Here is a 16,138-nt window from a genome sequence, read left to right on the forward strand (position 1 = left end):
TCGGTCCAACCCATCCATGCCAAACAGATATCCCAACCCAATCTAGTCTCACCTGCCAGCATGTGGCCAATATCCCTCAATTTAAATTTCTCACACTTGATTTAATTCCTGGCTGTGATAATCCCTAGCTCCCTGCACCACACACACTTTGAGACCTCGACAACCCATTTTCTTTGAGACTCCCAACAATTTGTTAATTCATTACTTCATCTGTGTGGCTGTTTCTACAGTTGCTGAAGCAGCATGGTCTGAAATTCGCAACCAAAATCTCACAGGTCTGTTTTCCACCTTTAAGACATCCCTCAAAACCTACTTTTGGTCACCTGACCTAATATCTCCATCTCTGGCCTTATGTCTAAAGTTCTCAATAGTATTTTTGTGAAATTATAAGCATGATAATAAAAAAACAAACTGTTGTTGATTTGACATTATTTTCAAATCATCACTGTTGCTGTAATGAATACTCTGTAATGTCTCTTACCCAACCACATTGTAGGAGCACCTTCACCACACAAACTGCAGCTGTACAAGAAAGTCAAACATCACCCTCTCCACAAGCAACAGGGCTTTGGCATTAATCACTGGTATCTGTGGAAGGAGAAACACAGTCGATGTTTCATGGAGTGCAAAATGGATTACAGGGAATGAAAATGGTGCAGAATTTGACAGCCAGAAATGGAAGGAAAATACACTTGCTTTTTGGAAAAAAGAATTCTTGACTGTCAAAAATATTCAAGAAAAAAGTAATCTGATAATCTAGCAGGACATGGTCAGGGGCTGGGCCGCAGCGAAAAACTCATTTGCAAAGGTCAATAAAAGTAATAATACAGCAGTAAACAGACCAAAAATACACCCATGGTTCGAGACTGAGGAAGCTAGATATTGACAAAGTGGTGATGAGGGAGCCCAGAGGTGAATCAGAGCAGTATTGGCTGCTATGATCACAAAGACTCTGTACCAGAGAAAGGCTGCACATGCGCCTGGCTGCACCTTGCCCCCTACAAAGATGGCGGCCGCGCAGGTTTCCAATGAATCGTTGTCCCGAATAAAGATGGCGGCGCTCACTCAGGCCTGCAGCCGCGCTGAGGCAATTCCCCATTTACTGCAAACACGGGACTGGGACGTTCAAATTTGTGTTTTCTGACGTGCACAATTTGTTTGTAAAACCTCTCCGCTCATAGCAACACAGTTTTTCTCCAGTTTCCATGTTTATTTTTTTCCTTACCGTATCCTTTCTTTCCATAACTTCCCGAGCATTCATTACAGCTACTCTGCGCCGCGCGCGAGTGATCACATGGTTTAGTTTAGCTCCGCCCGACATTCACTTTGATTGGTTGGAGGACCAACATCCCGCTAGGTCATCCAGCTCCGCCCACCGTCCTTTCATTGGTCCGGTGCTGACATCAATCATTCGGGGGTCCCTTTATTGGCTAGAGCATGCAGTGTGTCCTGCTTTTGCTGATATGTTGGGTAATGTGATGGGAGAGTTTACTGAGGGTAAGAATTCCCTTTGTGTGAGCTCTGCAGTAGATTTCCTTTATTCATGGAGGGAATTGCCTTCCTCGTCATGACTGAATAGCTATGATTGATGAATCAATGCCATCTGAATCAGTACATAAACACCCCATTTTCACAACATCTGAGATCTTTAGCACATTGTATCACGCTCTTCTTTGGAAACAACAAAAAAAACATAAAATGGAGCCTCCAGGAATCGGAGCAGGAGTAGGCAATTCATCTCTTTCAGCTTGTTCCCCCATTCTATCAGATCATGGCTGGGCCAACCCAGACCTCAACACCTCTTTTATGCTTGATCCGCATAGCCCTCAACTGCTCAATATTTCAAAAATCTATCTGCCCTCTTTTAAAATAATTTGAGATAGAATCATAGATTCCCTACTGTGTAGAAACAGGCCCTTCAGCCCAACAAGCCAGAACAACCCTCCGAAGAGTAACCCAACCTTTCCCCTCCCACATTTAACTTTCACAATTGTTTGGGTGAGAAAATTCTACCCATTCACTGAGAGAAAAAATTCTTTACTTTTTCTAAAATGAATGTTCCCTTATGTAATGTCCCCTGGTTTGAGACTTCACTGGTGCTCGAAGATCTAGTCAACATCTACTCTGTCAAGCTCCTCAGAATCTTGTTTCCATAAGATCACCCCTGCTTATCTATTCTTGATAGGTCAACCCTTTCGTCCTCGAAGCACCTAAGTGAATCTTTTTTGAATGGTTTCCGATGTTAGTTTATCCTTTATTAAATATGGGAGCTAACATTGTATACAACACTGCAAGTGAGGACTCACCAACAGCCAGTGTGGTTAACCAATCCTCAATCCATGCTAATACATTACGCTGATACCATGAGCTCCTAAATTGTGCAAATAACTTTTATGTAGCACCTTATCATTTGCATTTTTAAAATCCAAATACAGAACATCATTGGATTGCCCTTTATCAGCCCTTCTTGTTATCTCCTCAATGAACTGTTGCAAATTTGTCAAATATAGTTTCTCTTTCACAAAACCCAGTCTATCATGTTTAATGATAAGCTTTCCTAAATGTCCTGCAATTTCTTACTTTAAGAATCTACAGAGTCGAATATTTCAGTAGATTTGCTAAGTATAATTCCCCTCTCTTAAATCCATGCGGACTCTGTACAATCTTGTCACTGTTCAGTAAGAAACTTGACTGTACTCCAATGTAATTAGTAAATGTATCTGTATTTATTTTTAAAAATAGATTACTTATCAATGCTGGACCCATGCAATATCAATAAATTAGTGACTCTGAATTTGGGTTATAATGTTTTTTTCTGTTAATTCCTTTTCGTACTGTGTTATGCAGACAGCACCAAGTGAACACTCTTAATTGTGAGTAACTTTGAAAATAATATAATTGAAAAATGACATCCCAAAATGCTGCCTCATTATTGTGCAAGGAGGATTTTGCATTCAATAGTTTGCAGATAAAATTGAACAGATGTTTGCTGCAATTTGGCCAGACTGCAGGTTACACCAAAGTGGCAACTCTGCTCTCAAATTCTTACTTGACACTGCCCAAGGCGATACTGATGGGACTTCACTTTGCCATTCTTGTTCACCAGCTTTATTTCCATGTTTAATTCTATAATCATTCTAGAGCTTGTAATTTTAGACAACTTCTCTTTTAGGTACATATGTAAATATCATCCTGAAATGTTGCACTCAATGGTACCAAATTTGAAATTAGTCTCTAATCTGATAGTAACGTGCTTTGACCCTTCTACATATGTATTGGCATAAGTTTATGCCAGTTATTTTTCTGAAGCCTGTGATTCCTGATAAAGGGCTTATGCTCGAACCATCAACTCTCCTGCTTCTCGGATGCTGCCTGACTTGCTGTGCTTTTCCAGCATGACACTTTTCGATTCTGACGTCCAGCTTCTTTGGTCGTCACTTTCTCCTTTGAGTAGATTAAACCAAGAATAATTTTTGTTGATCGAAGTGCAATAGGAACCAATTCATGAAATTCAGATATCTCACATTTACCTTAACTATGTGAAGGCTAAGACATTACTAAATTATTGTCAGTAATTGAAACCGTGCTGACAAACTTGTGCAGTATCAGTGCCTCAGCTTTAGAGTGTTCCCAGATATCGCGCAGCTGCAGTATTTTGTTTTGCACTCAGCTATATGTTGTTCTCACTTGTTTCTTTGTGAAAGATTACAAAATTAACTTAGATAAATGAACTTATGATTTCTTTAACCAATGTTGGGAGAAAAAAAATGTCAGTATTTCAAGTGCTGATAAAGTAAAATAAACTGATAATCAGTAGAAAGGGTTTAGATGGATATGGAACAAATGCTGGCAAATGGGATTAGATTTTTGATATCTGGTCAGCATGGGCAAGTTGGACTGAAGGGTCTAAGTTTGTGTTGTACAACTGTGACTTCATTCTCTCAATTATTCAAGAAGTTGAATACTTCGAGGAAGAAAGGGAGAATTTATGCAGAGAATACACTTGCAATGATGATTGAGGTATATCAAACTCACATTATTTCATGACCTTTTCCTCTGGGTTCTTCGCTGAACAAACTTGTTTTATTATCTGAATAACTATGTATCATGTGATTTGTTTTGCACAATACATTTCATTAGGATCTATTACAAGTGTTCATTCTTAATAGATCTATTAAGAACTATTAAGAAGTGTTCATTTTTAAAATTTAGGCAGCTTGATTGTTCAGCAAGAAAAGTTTAGCGTTTTACTCCCACTGAATCATTGCTCTATAAAAGGTGACAAGCTTTTTATTTTTTCTGGGCACTGAATATATGGAAGTCAATTCTGAAGGAAATAATCCTCGTCGGTAATGTTCCCACATATGGGGAGTAATTGCTTCTGGTCACTCTTCAGGTTATAGAGGCTTGGAAAGAAATGAGTTGGCCAAAGTTAGCAACATCATTTGGATGGACTATGCTCATTGGGGAAACTTGCAGGATCTGTCGAAGGAACACGTGTTTCAGAGTGTATGCAATAAACCTGAACATTGTTACTTTTGCACAGAGCTTGGGACCCGACTGGAGCAGCAATGAAGCTCGTATTGTTTTTTTAAATTTCCGAGCTTGCCAAATTATTGTTGGTAAATGCAGGTGACTTTATCAAAGCACATTTCACATGCCCCAGCTAGGAATTTGGTCACAATTCTGTCAGTCCATCCATTCTTATGGATAAGAGGTATTTTAATTTTGTTTTTTTTTTGTTTTTTTTTTAACAAGGAAGATAGGAAAACAATAACCTGTTTATTTATTTATTTTTTTTATTTCCCCACACTACCACCTAAGTGCGGTAGTGCTTATTTTTTTTCCCCAGCACCCATGGTGTGTGTGTGCAGGTGTGAGACACAGTGAAAGACACAAAGTGCACGAATCTTTATTCAATTTTCACCACCAGGAAGATAGGAAAACACCCGGGTGGCCAGTGACAAACACTGCCCTTCACATCAAAGGGCAGTGCTGTGTGATCAAAACAGTGAAGGGGAGGGTAGGGACTAAATCAACATAGAATTGGAGGGAGAAATGATGCACTCCACTCCCTGTGGCGCCCACCTCTCCCTGAACAACTCCAGGGTGTTGGTGGACACCGCGTGCTCCTTCTCCAAGGACACCCGGGCCCTAACGTAGCCGCGGAAGAGGGGCAGGCAGTCGGCCCTAACGACACCCTCCACGGCCCGCTGCCTGGACCTGTTAATGGCCAGTTTGGCCAGGCCCAGGAGCAGACCCACGAGGAGGTCCTCAGACCTGCCCTCCTTCCTCCGTACCGGGTGCCCAAAGATCAGGAAGAGGTATTTTAAATGTGAGCACTCCATTTAACTATTTGAATTGAATACTTCAGTGGTTAAGTCCTCTTGGATTGTTAATTTCAAATTACTCAATGTGATTTTTTTGTCCCCCCTGAATTTGCCAAGCACTGGGCAGTTCTGGAGTATTCCAAATATTTACAATAGATACACTTACACTATTGAAGGCAACCTGGAAGATTTGAATACCATTCAGGTAGTCAACAACAATACATAAGTAACTTTATGAATTGCTTACTGTACACCAACAACGCAAGCCAAGTATTAGTGAAACCACAGATTGTTTCCCATGGATTCCCAAATCTAAACAGTGCATTCCAGATATGCTCACTATCACCACCTGGGAGCAGTCTCCCAAAGTGCTCCCAGAATTTAGAAAACGCATAACTGCCCTCCAAAGCTAAATCTGCTGTCACAGGCTTCACTCTTATTGTATACAATGACATTTATTGTCCAGTTCTTTAATGTGACAAATGATTTTACAAACAATTTATAAAATACTTTAAATCCTGAAGAAATGTGATGTCAGCCCTTTGTAGAAGTGAATGGAAAGTGAGATGTTTGTTTGACCTTTGGCTCTATGTATCAGACCGAACTGAGCCTTTAGCAAGATGTGGGATGTTTCCAACACATTTTGTTTAAAAAAGCAAAGATTATGCTCTGAGGTTTAAATGTTCAATCAGGTTTAATAAAAATCCTTCCAAAAATTGAGTTTGACTTCAGCTCCTTTAAAGAGACATGCTCTTGGCCTTCAATTTTGTGACATGTGATCATTCTTTGGTAAAGGTAGCTGTGTACAACACTGCAGGATGTTGTGCTGAAGTGCCTCATTGGGTGGATGAGCTTTATTACTGGTGTAACTCGGCTAATTTTGAGATGGAATGTCACTTTGACATTAAATCTTGTTTTTAAACTGAGACGTACTTGTGTAACTCAAGTGTGGAAACTATGCTCATGTTTGCAATGAACCTTTCACTTTTGGAGATTAGTATTTTTCCGATCTGTTTTGTAAATAAAGTTCACTATAGAAAGCACAGTGCTGGAGAACCGCAGGTCCAGCAGCATCTCTGAGGGGGGAAAAAACATTGTAAGTTCAAAGTCTCATGACCATTTGTCCGTTCAGACGAAGAGTTAGTGAACTTGAAATGTAACATTTTTTTCACTTCACTGATGCCCTCAGAACTGCTGAGTTTCTCCAGCACTTTGTTTCTGTGGTTCAGCACCTGCAGTTTATTTTTTTATATAGATCCGATGATTTGACTTGGGGAGCAAGAGGCAGCAACTGTGATCAACTAGGATAAAACTCCCCAACCATGGAAAACACAGTTCTTTGTACTTTGCAAAACACAACTGTAAATAAGAAATGCAATTAAGCTAAGTGCAAGGTGGCATACCACCGGCCTTTTCTCAAACTTGCTACTCACCTTTGAGGACTAATCTGTCAGAATTGTGTTTTCTCACTTCCTTTGAGATCACAGTCCACAAATGTCCCAGTTCCTGGGCCGGGCCCGGTTACCACATTGCAGTGGGGTGGGGAGCTTTGTGTCAGCCTGAAGTTTTTGTTAAGAGCAACATTGCAGGTTGAAGTTGACGGTTTTGACTAATATTGAGTCATCAAACTTGGAGGAAATCCTTCCGAATGTATTGATTAACTGGATTGAGCCTGTTTACATGCAGTCCTGTTAGTAGTGCTGTCATATTCTAAGTTAAGAATCACACAACACCAGGTTATAGTCCATCAGGTGTAATTGGAAGCACACTAGCTTTCGGAGTGCCGCTCCTTCATCAGGTGATTGTGGAGGGCACAATTCTGAGGCACAGAATTCATAGCAAACATTTACATTGTGATGCAACTGAAATTATGCATAAAAAAAATCACAAAACCTGTTTTTAAAAGTTGCATTCCTGACAGTGGTCCACCCAATCACTCACTGTATTAATCACTGCACAGTCTCAACAAAGGAAGGAAACTAGGTGGACTTTATTACATCTACCAATGCACTGGAAAGTACAACCACAAAGTCAGTCCTCTTGACACTGCAACTTCTGCCTCACTGTGGGCCAAAAACAGCAGCAGAACTGTACTCCAGCCCAATCTGAAATCTCATGGCCTGGTATATCCCCCACTCAACCAATAACATCAAGCCAGGAGATCAGCCCAGGTTCAATGGAGAATACAGGACGACATGCCAGCAGCAGTACCAGTACATAAAATTGAGGTGCCAACCTGGTGCAGCTACCAAACCTGCACGCCAAACAGTGCAAGCAACACCAAATAGAACTATGTGATCCCACAACCACTGGATCAGATCTGAGCTCTGCATTTCTGCCACACCTAGTCATGCTTGGTGATGGACAATTAAACAACTCACTGCAGGAAGCATCACAGATATCCCCATCCCTACAGACAGAAGGGTCTCAATCATCCATGTAACAGATACGACAACAGCATTTGCAGCAATCTTCAGCCAGCAGTGCCAAGTGAATGAGCTTCCCCATTGGGCCCTGACACAGATGTGAATTGGATTAGTTGAAAACTCATTTCAAATCAGATCAAGAAATGGACAAATAGTGTAAAGGCTCTGGGCCCTGCCAACATTGTCGCAATAAGACTGATGGCTGTGCTCCAGAACTTGTTGCCCACCAAGACAAGTACTGCTCTAGCACTGGCATAATATTCTCCATCTTTGGCCTTTTGTCAAAAGTTCTCAATAATGTTTTTGTGAAATTAAAAACATATTGATTTTTACCGGTATCTTCTACTCGTCACTATCGCTGAGTGAATAATCTGTTCTGTCTCTTACCCAACCACGTTGTGGGAGCACCTTCACCATACAAACTGCAGCTGTACAAGAAGTCAAATATTACCCTCTCCACAGGCACCAGGGCTTTGGCATTGATCACTGGTACCTGTGGAAGGAGAAATACACACGATTTTTCAGAGAGTGCAGTATGAATTATAGAGAACGAAAATGGTGCAGAATTTGGCTGTTAGAAATAGAAGGAAAATTTACTCGCTTATTGGAAAAAAGAATTCTTGACTATCAAAGATATTGTGGGAAAAAAAACCTGATAATGAGAAGCATATGGTCATGAGTTGGGCAGCAGTAGACAATTCATTTACAAAAGGGTCTGTGAACATAATAGTAAAATACTAAACAGAGCAAAAATACACACGAGACACTGAGGAAGCAAGATAATGAACAAATGGACATCAAGGAGACCAGAGGAGAATCAGAACAGTGTTCACTTTTATGATATCACAGTCAGAGATGACTAGCACTGAAACAGACTCTTTGGTGCAACCGTCTCTGCCAACCAGATATTCTAACCTAATCTATTCCCATTTGCCAGCATTTGGCCAACATCCCTCTGAACCCTTCCTATTCAAATGCTTTTTAAGTGTTCCAATTTTAGTTGCCCTTTAGGCTCCTTTTGAATCTTCCTCTCTTAACCTAAACCTATATCCTCTAGTTCTGGGCTCCACAAACCCAAGGTAAACATCTCGTCTATTTATGCTATCCACGCACCTCATGATTTTATAAAGCTCTATAACATCACACCTCAGCCTATGACACTCCAGGGAAAATGGACCCAGCCTATTATGCCTCTCCCTGTGACTCAAATCCTCCAACTCGCAACATCCTTGAAAATCAATTCTCAAACCTTCCATGTTTCAGTTCCTCCTTCTGATAGGAGGGGGACTAGAATTGTAAACAATATTTCAAAAGTGGCCTAACCAAGGTCCTGTTCAGCTCCGTTACTCAATGCTGTGACCAATAAAGGAAAGCATACTAAACAACTTCTTCACTATTCTATCTACTTTCAAGGATCTATGAACCTGCACTCCAAGGTCTATTTGTTCAGCAAGAATCTCCAAGACCTTACAATTCAGTATGTGTCTTGCTCTGATTTGCTTTTCTAAGATGCATCACCTCACATTTATCTAAATTAAACCCTATCTGTCACTCCTCAGCCCATTGACCAATCTGATCAATATCCCATTGTACTCCGAGATATCTTTCTTCACTGTCCACAATACCTGCAATTTTGGTGTCATCTGCAAACTTACTATCTGTACCGCCTCTCTTCACATCAAATTTTTTTAAATGAATGACGAGACATGTCCAGAATAAAAAGCATCCATTTCCCTGGGTTTGAATGTGCTCTGTGTAAATCCTGCCCCATGACTCTATCAGGGAGAGCTGCACATACACCCCTCTAAACTTTGCCCCCTACAAAGCTGGCGGCTGCGCACGTGTCCAGTGAGTCGTTGCCCCGAATAAAGATGGCGGCGCTCACTCGGGCAGGATCGCTCAATGAGGCATTTTCCCCTTTGCTGCAAAAACGGGACTGTAAGTTTCAAATTTGTGTTTTCCGATGTGCACCAAATGTATTTAAAACCTCTCAGCCCATACCAACACCATTACCCTCCCGCTTCCTGCTGTTTATTTCTTTCCTTACCGACAGCTCTCCAGCCACACGTCCTGAACACGCGCGCCGACGGCGGGGATAATCACGTGGTATAGTCAAGTCCCACCCCTCATTTACTTCCAGCAGAGCTGGAAGACCTGTCTTTCCATTGGTCCGCTGCTGACATCAATCACCCGGGGCCCATTGTTGGTTGGAGCATGCGCACTGCTTTGTGGCTTCTGCTGCTGTTCATAACTTACGAGAGGGGACAATGTTAAAAATCCAAACAGACAGCACCACCAGGGATATATTTCCCTCCCCACCCCTCTCCGCCTTCCGCAAAGACCGTTCCCTCCGTGACTACCTGGTCAGGTCCACGCCCCCCTACGACCCACCCTTCCATCCTGGCACTTTCCACTGCCACCGCAGGAACTGTAAAACCTGCGCCCACACCTCCTCCCTCACCTCTATCCAAGGCCCCAAAGGAGCTTTCCACATCCATCAACGTTTTACCTGCACATCCACTAATATCATTTATTGTATCCGTTGCACCCGATGCGGTCTCCTCTACATTGGGGAGACTGGGCGCCTCCTAGCAGAGCGCTTTAGGGAACATCTCCAAGACACCCGCACCAATCAACCAAATCGCCCAGTGGCTCAACATTTCAACTCCCCCTCCCACTCTGCCGAGGATATGGAGGTGCTGGGCCTCCTCCACCGCCGCTCCCTCACCACCAGACGCCTGGAGGAAGAATGCCTCATCTTCCGCCTCGGAACACTTCAACCCCAGGGCATCAATGTGGACTTCAACAGTTTCCTCATTTCCCTTTCCCCCACCTCATCCTAGTTTCAAACTTGCAGCTCCGCACTGTCCCCTTGACCTGTCCGGACTTGTCCGACCTGCCCAGCTCCTTTTCCACCTATCCACTCCACCCTCTCCTCCCTGACCTATCACCTTCATCTCCTTCCCCACTGACCTATTGTACTCTATGCCACTCTCTCCCCACCCCCACCCTCCTCTAGCTTATCTCTCCACGCTTCAGGCTCTCTGCCTTTATTCCTGATGAAGGGCTTTTGCCCGAAACGTCGATTTTGCCTGTCCTCGGATGCTGCCTGAATTGCTGTGCTCTTCCAGCACCACTGATCCAGAATCTGGTTTCCAGCATCTGCAGTCATTGTTTTTACAATGTTAAAAATCACACAACCACCTGATGAAAAAGGAGCAAAACTAGTGCTTCCAAATAAACTTGTTGGACTCTAAAGTGGGCGTTCACTAAATTATAATTTTGTCCATCCTAATCCAAAACCAGCACCTGCAAGTCACGAGTGAGGGAGGAATGCATAATATAAGAACAAAAGAACTAGGAACAGGAGAAGGCCGTCCTGCCCTTCGAGCCTTCTCTGCTATTCAACAAGATCATTTCGTGGACGCAGAACCATTTACCCGCGTTCTCACCACATCCCTTAATTGATTATTTCTTTTTTAATAAAAATCTACCTTAGCTTTAAAAACGTTTATTGAACTAGCATCAACTACTTTCCTGTGAAATTAATTCCATAGTGGTTAAGAAGTTCCTTCTCAATTTAGTGCTAAATTTGCTGCCTCTAATCTTGAGATGATGCCATGTTGCCCTCGCTTCACCTGCCAGTGGAAACATCCTCACTACTTTTGTTTTATCCATTCCATACATTATTTTATGTTTCCATTCTTCTGAATTACAATGAATATAATCCTGTGGGATATAGGTAAAACAGTGTTTTACTGTCCTCCTGCGAACATTGAACAGTGAAATTGAGTACTAACTTCAGCATATAATTGTGGGAGATAGGTAAATAATTACTAACTTTAGTATATAATTGTGGATAATTGAGTAACTTTAGTGCATAATTATTCTAGCAAGTAATTTCTTCCATCACGATAGTTTAAATAATTTACAATTTCAGCAAAAGAGCTGAGATAGCTGAAGCTCATAAACTAGGCAAGAAAAGACATATTGTTAAAATGTATATTCAGGAATGGAATGTACCTATGAACAATGGAAGATGTTACAAGCAAACAGATAAAGTGAAAAGAACATCAAGATCGAGGTTTAGCAAAATCTCCCTTATGTCAGCACTTACAGAGGGGAGGGTCGCCTGCTTGGATAAGGGGCAAGTAATAATGGCAGAGCGGACCTGGGTAGTGGCAGAACGCAATAAGAGAGATTGATAGGCATGAAGACCTATGAGGTAAACGGGGAATACCGAAAATTAAAACTGTATACATTGTAAAGCAATCCCTGAATGTGTGTGCCCACTGGTAACCCCTTCTTGCAAGAAGGTTCCAATAAAATTCGCTGGTTCAGATTTTGACTCAGACTGAAATTTATTATACTGTGAGTTTTATTTCTCACAATTCCAATCTACTCAGTCTCTGTTAAGCCAACCCCCTCAACTCCGGAATCAACCTAGTTTACCTCCTCTGCACGCCCTCCAGAGCCAGGACGTCCTCTCTCATGTAAGGAGATAAAAACTGCATGCAGTACTCCAGGTGTGACCTCACCCAACACAGCTGGAACATAATCTTTACATTTAAACACAATCCCTTCAGCAATGAAGGACAAAATTCCATTTGCCTTCTGAATGGATCTTTGTACCTGGTGACCAACCCTCATGCAGAAGGATACCCTGGTGCCTCTGCATAGCAAATGTGCAACTTTTTAAAAGTCAAGTAATAATCTCCTTTGTAATGTTACTCCAAACAAACAGTATGACTTTACATTTATGAACATTGTATTCCATTTGCCAGACCATTGCCCACTCACTCAATGTATCTATGTTCCTCTACAAAGTTTCACAGTCCTCCGCACACTTTATTCTGCTACTCATCTTAGTCTCATATGCAAAATTTGACACCCTACAGGTGGTCCTCAACTCCAAATTATCTGTATCAATTGTAAATATTTGCAGTCTCAACACTGATCCCAGAAGCACACAACTAGTCACTGATTGCCAGCCAGAATAATACTCATTTATCCCCACACTTTGCTTCCTTTTATTCAACCAATCTTCTATCCATGCTAATACTCTACCCCTAACACCATGCACCCTTATATCATGCAACAGTCTCTTGCACAGCACCTTGTTGAAGGCCTTTTGGAAATCCAGGTACTCCACATCCACTGAGTCCCCGTTGTCCACCTTGCTCGTAATGTCTTCACAGAATTCTGAAATATTTGTCAAACATGACCTGCCCTTCATGAACCCATGCTGCGTCCGTCCAACGGGACAATTTGTATCGAGATTCCCTGCTATTTCTTCCTTGATAATAGACCCAAGCATCTTTCCCACGACAGAGAATAAGCTAACTGGTGTATAATTTCCCATCTTTTGTCCACTTCCTTTTTAAAATAGTGTCATCACTTTTGCTGCTTTCCAATCTGCTGGGACTGCCACAGAGTCCAGTGAATTTTGGAAACTTACTGCCAGTGCATTTGCTATTTCTCCTGGCATCTCCTTGAGTACCCTGGGATGCATTCCATCAGGGTCAGGAGACTTTTCTATCATTAGAACAATTACCTCCAACAGTCAACACTAGCTATTCCATAATAATGATAATTTCCAAATCCATACCTACCGTTGTCTCTTTGTTAATTACTGGCAAGATATTAGTGTCCTCCACTGTGATATCCCATAACTAAATGCTTCTTCTCATTTTCCAAGGGACCAACATTTACTTTAGCCATTCTTTTCGCAAAAATATTTATTTATTTATTATTTATATGAAATTTTGCTCTCTGTCTTTATAGTCTGTGCTAGTTTATTTTTCTCCTGTTCTAATTACTATTTTTTATAGCTCTGCTGTGACTTTCTGTTGACCTTTAAAGTTTTCCCAGTTCTAGTTTCAGGCTATTTTTGGCCACTTTGTATGCCTTCCCTTTCAATTTGATTGCTTTCCTTAGATACCCATCGCAGAGTATGCCTTTTCTTACAGTCCTTCCTTTTCACTGGAATATACTTTTACTGAGCACTTTGTAACATGTCTTTGAAAATCTGCCGCTGGTCATCAATAGTCCCACCATAAAATCATTGTTTTCAGTCTACTTTATCCAGGTTCTCCCTCATTCTATTGTAGTTCCCCGTGTTCAAGCACAGGACCCAGGTATTAGATTTTACCTTCACACTTGCCATATCTATTCTAAATTCAACCATACAGAGATCACGTCTTCCAAGAGGTTCCCTAACTCTGAAGTCATTAATCATTCCTGTCTCATTGCACAGGGGCCAGATCTTGGATAGCCTGCTCCCTTGTCAGTTCCATTTCATACTGTTCAATGAAACTATCATGGATACAGTTAACAAACTCAAGGCTACCCTGACTGAGCTGGTTCAACCAATCGACATGTTGATTAAAATCACCCATGATAATAGCCGTACCATTTTTACAGGCATTAGTTATTTCTTTGTTTATTGCCCATCACAATGTGATGTTATTATTTGGTGGCCTGCACACTACACCTGTCAGTGACTTTCTTGTTATAATTTTGAATGCATCATTCCTGTTTCTCCTAATGTATGGCAATAACAAAAACTACTTGCTTTGCATGGAATCTTTCAGAATGGCAAATCTCCTAAGGTGCTTCATGGATGATCAAAACATTGATTAAAGAGAAGGATTTTAAAATACATCTTAAAAGGAGGATAGAGAAGGTTAGGGAGGGTTTTCCACAGACTTCTGCCCTTGACAGCTCCAATTGTGGAGTGATGCAGGTGGGGTGGATTGGAAAGGGAATGTGCAAAAGGAAAATGGAGGAGCGCAGGCAGTGCAGATGGTCTTAAGGACAGAGGAGGTGCCAGACTGAGTCTGCCTGCCTAATGGAGTTTGAAGCTCTGCAATGGGTCCATGCATGTCATGTTAGTCAAAGATAGTATAACGGCGGCTGAGAGAACTTTTGATGAGGACTCATCTACTGAGGTAGTGTGGGCTGAGGTTAAAAACAGGAGAGGAGAGGTCACACTGCTTGGAGTTTTTTATAAGCCTCCGCAGAGTTCCAGAGAGGTGGAAGAGAGGATTAGCAAAATTATTCTGGGTAGGAGTGAAAGTAACAGGGTGGTCATTATGGGGGCTATAACTTTCCCAACATTGACTAGAAATGCTATAACTTTAGTATGTCTGATGGATCAGTTTTTGTCCAATGTGTACAGGAGGGTTTCTTGACACAGTATGTCGAAGGGCCGACAAGAGATGAGGCCACATTGGATTGGTCCTTGGTAATGAACCAGACTAGGAGTTTGATTTAGTTGTAGGTAAGCTTTTTGGAGAGAGTGATCATAATTCAATTACATTTAGTTTAGCATTGGAAAGGGATAGGTACATGCCACAGGTCAAGATTTATCAATGGGGCTGGGGCAATTATAATGCGATTCAGCAAGAATTAAGATGCAAAATGCAGGGGATGCAGACTATTGAAATGTGGAGCTGGTTTAAGGAACAGATATTGCGTGTCCTTGATAGGTATGTCCCTGTAAGGCAGGGAGGAAGTAATCAGGTAAGGAAACTGTGGCTTACTGCAGAAATTGCATCTCTTGTTAAGAAGATGTAGGAGCTTATGTGTTGATGAGGCAAGATGGTACAGATGAGGTGATGGAGAAGTACATATCAGCTAGGAAGGATTTAAAGAGAGAGTTAAGAGGAGCAAAGAGAGGACACGAGCAGTCTTCAGCAAATAGAATAAAGGAGAACCCTAACGCATTCTATAGTTATGTGAGGAATAAAGGGATAGGGTAGGAATAGGACCAATCAAAGACAGAAGTGGGAAGTTGAGTGTGGACCCTGTGGAGATCGGAGAGATGCTAAATGAACATTTCTCATTGGTTTTCACTCAGGAAAAAGGAGAATATTGTAGAGGAGAAGAACGAGGTAAGAGATGTTAGACTAGAAAGGATTGAGGTTAGTTATGAACAGATGTTATCAATTCTAGAAGGAGTGAAACTGGACAAGTCCCCTGGGCTGGATGGGATTTATCCGAGGATTCTCTGGGAAGCGAGGGAGGAGACAGCTGAGCCTTTGGCTTTGATATTTAAGTCTACAGGTTTGGTACCAGAGGACTGGAGGATTGCAAATGTTGTGCCCTTGTTCAAGAAGGGTAGCAGAGATGACCCAGGTAATTATAGACCAATGAGCATTACTTCTGTTGTCGGAAAGATATTGGAAATGATTATAACTGATAAGATTTATAATCATCTAGCAAAAAACAATTTGATTTCAGATAGTCAACATGGTTTCATCAAGGGCAGGTCGTGTCTCACAATCCTCTGAGTTTTTTGAGAAGGTGAACAAGCATGTAGATGATGGTCAGGCAGTTGACGTGGTATACATGGACTTCAGTAAAGTCTTTGATAAGGTT

General features: G+C 41.6%; 1 long non-coding RNA gene across 2 annotated transcripts in view; it reads right to left on the reverse strand.

Moving 5' to 3' along the window:
- LOC148147129 (uncharacterized) overlaps positions 1 to 1,271 on the reverse strand; it is a 46,261-nt gene extending 44,990 nt beyond the window's left edge. For both annotated transcript variants that reach the window (XR_015760062.1, XR_015760063.1), the window contains exons 1-2: positions 1,226 to 1,271; positions 482 to 588 (exon numbers count right to left, since the gene is read on the reverse strand). This is a non-coding gene — a long non-coding RNA (uncharacterized LOC148147129). The remainder of the gene's footprint in view (positions 1 to 481; positions 589 to 1,225) is intronic.
- Between the last annotated feature and the right edge of the window lie 14,867 nt (positions 1,272 to 16,138).

Source organism: Chiloscyllium plagiosum, unplaced genomic scaffold (genome assembly GCF_037043375.1).
Source record: "Chiloscyllium plagiosum isolate Xiang-an unplaced genomic scaffold, Cpla_swu_hap1 HiC_scaffold_18, whole genome shotgun sequence".
Lineage (NCBI taxonomy): Eukaryota > Metazoa > Chordata > Chondrichthyes > Orectolobiformes > Hemiscylliidae > Chiloscyllium > Chiloscyllium plagiosum.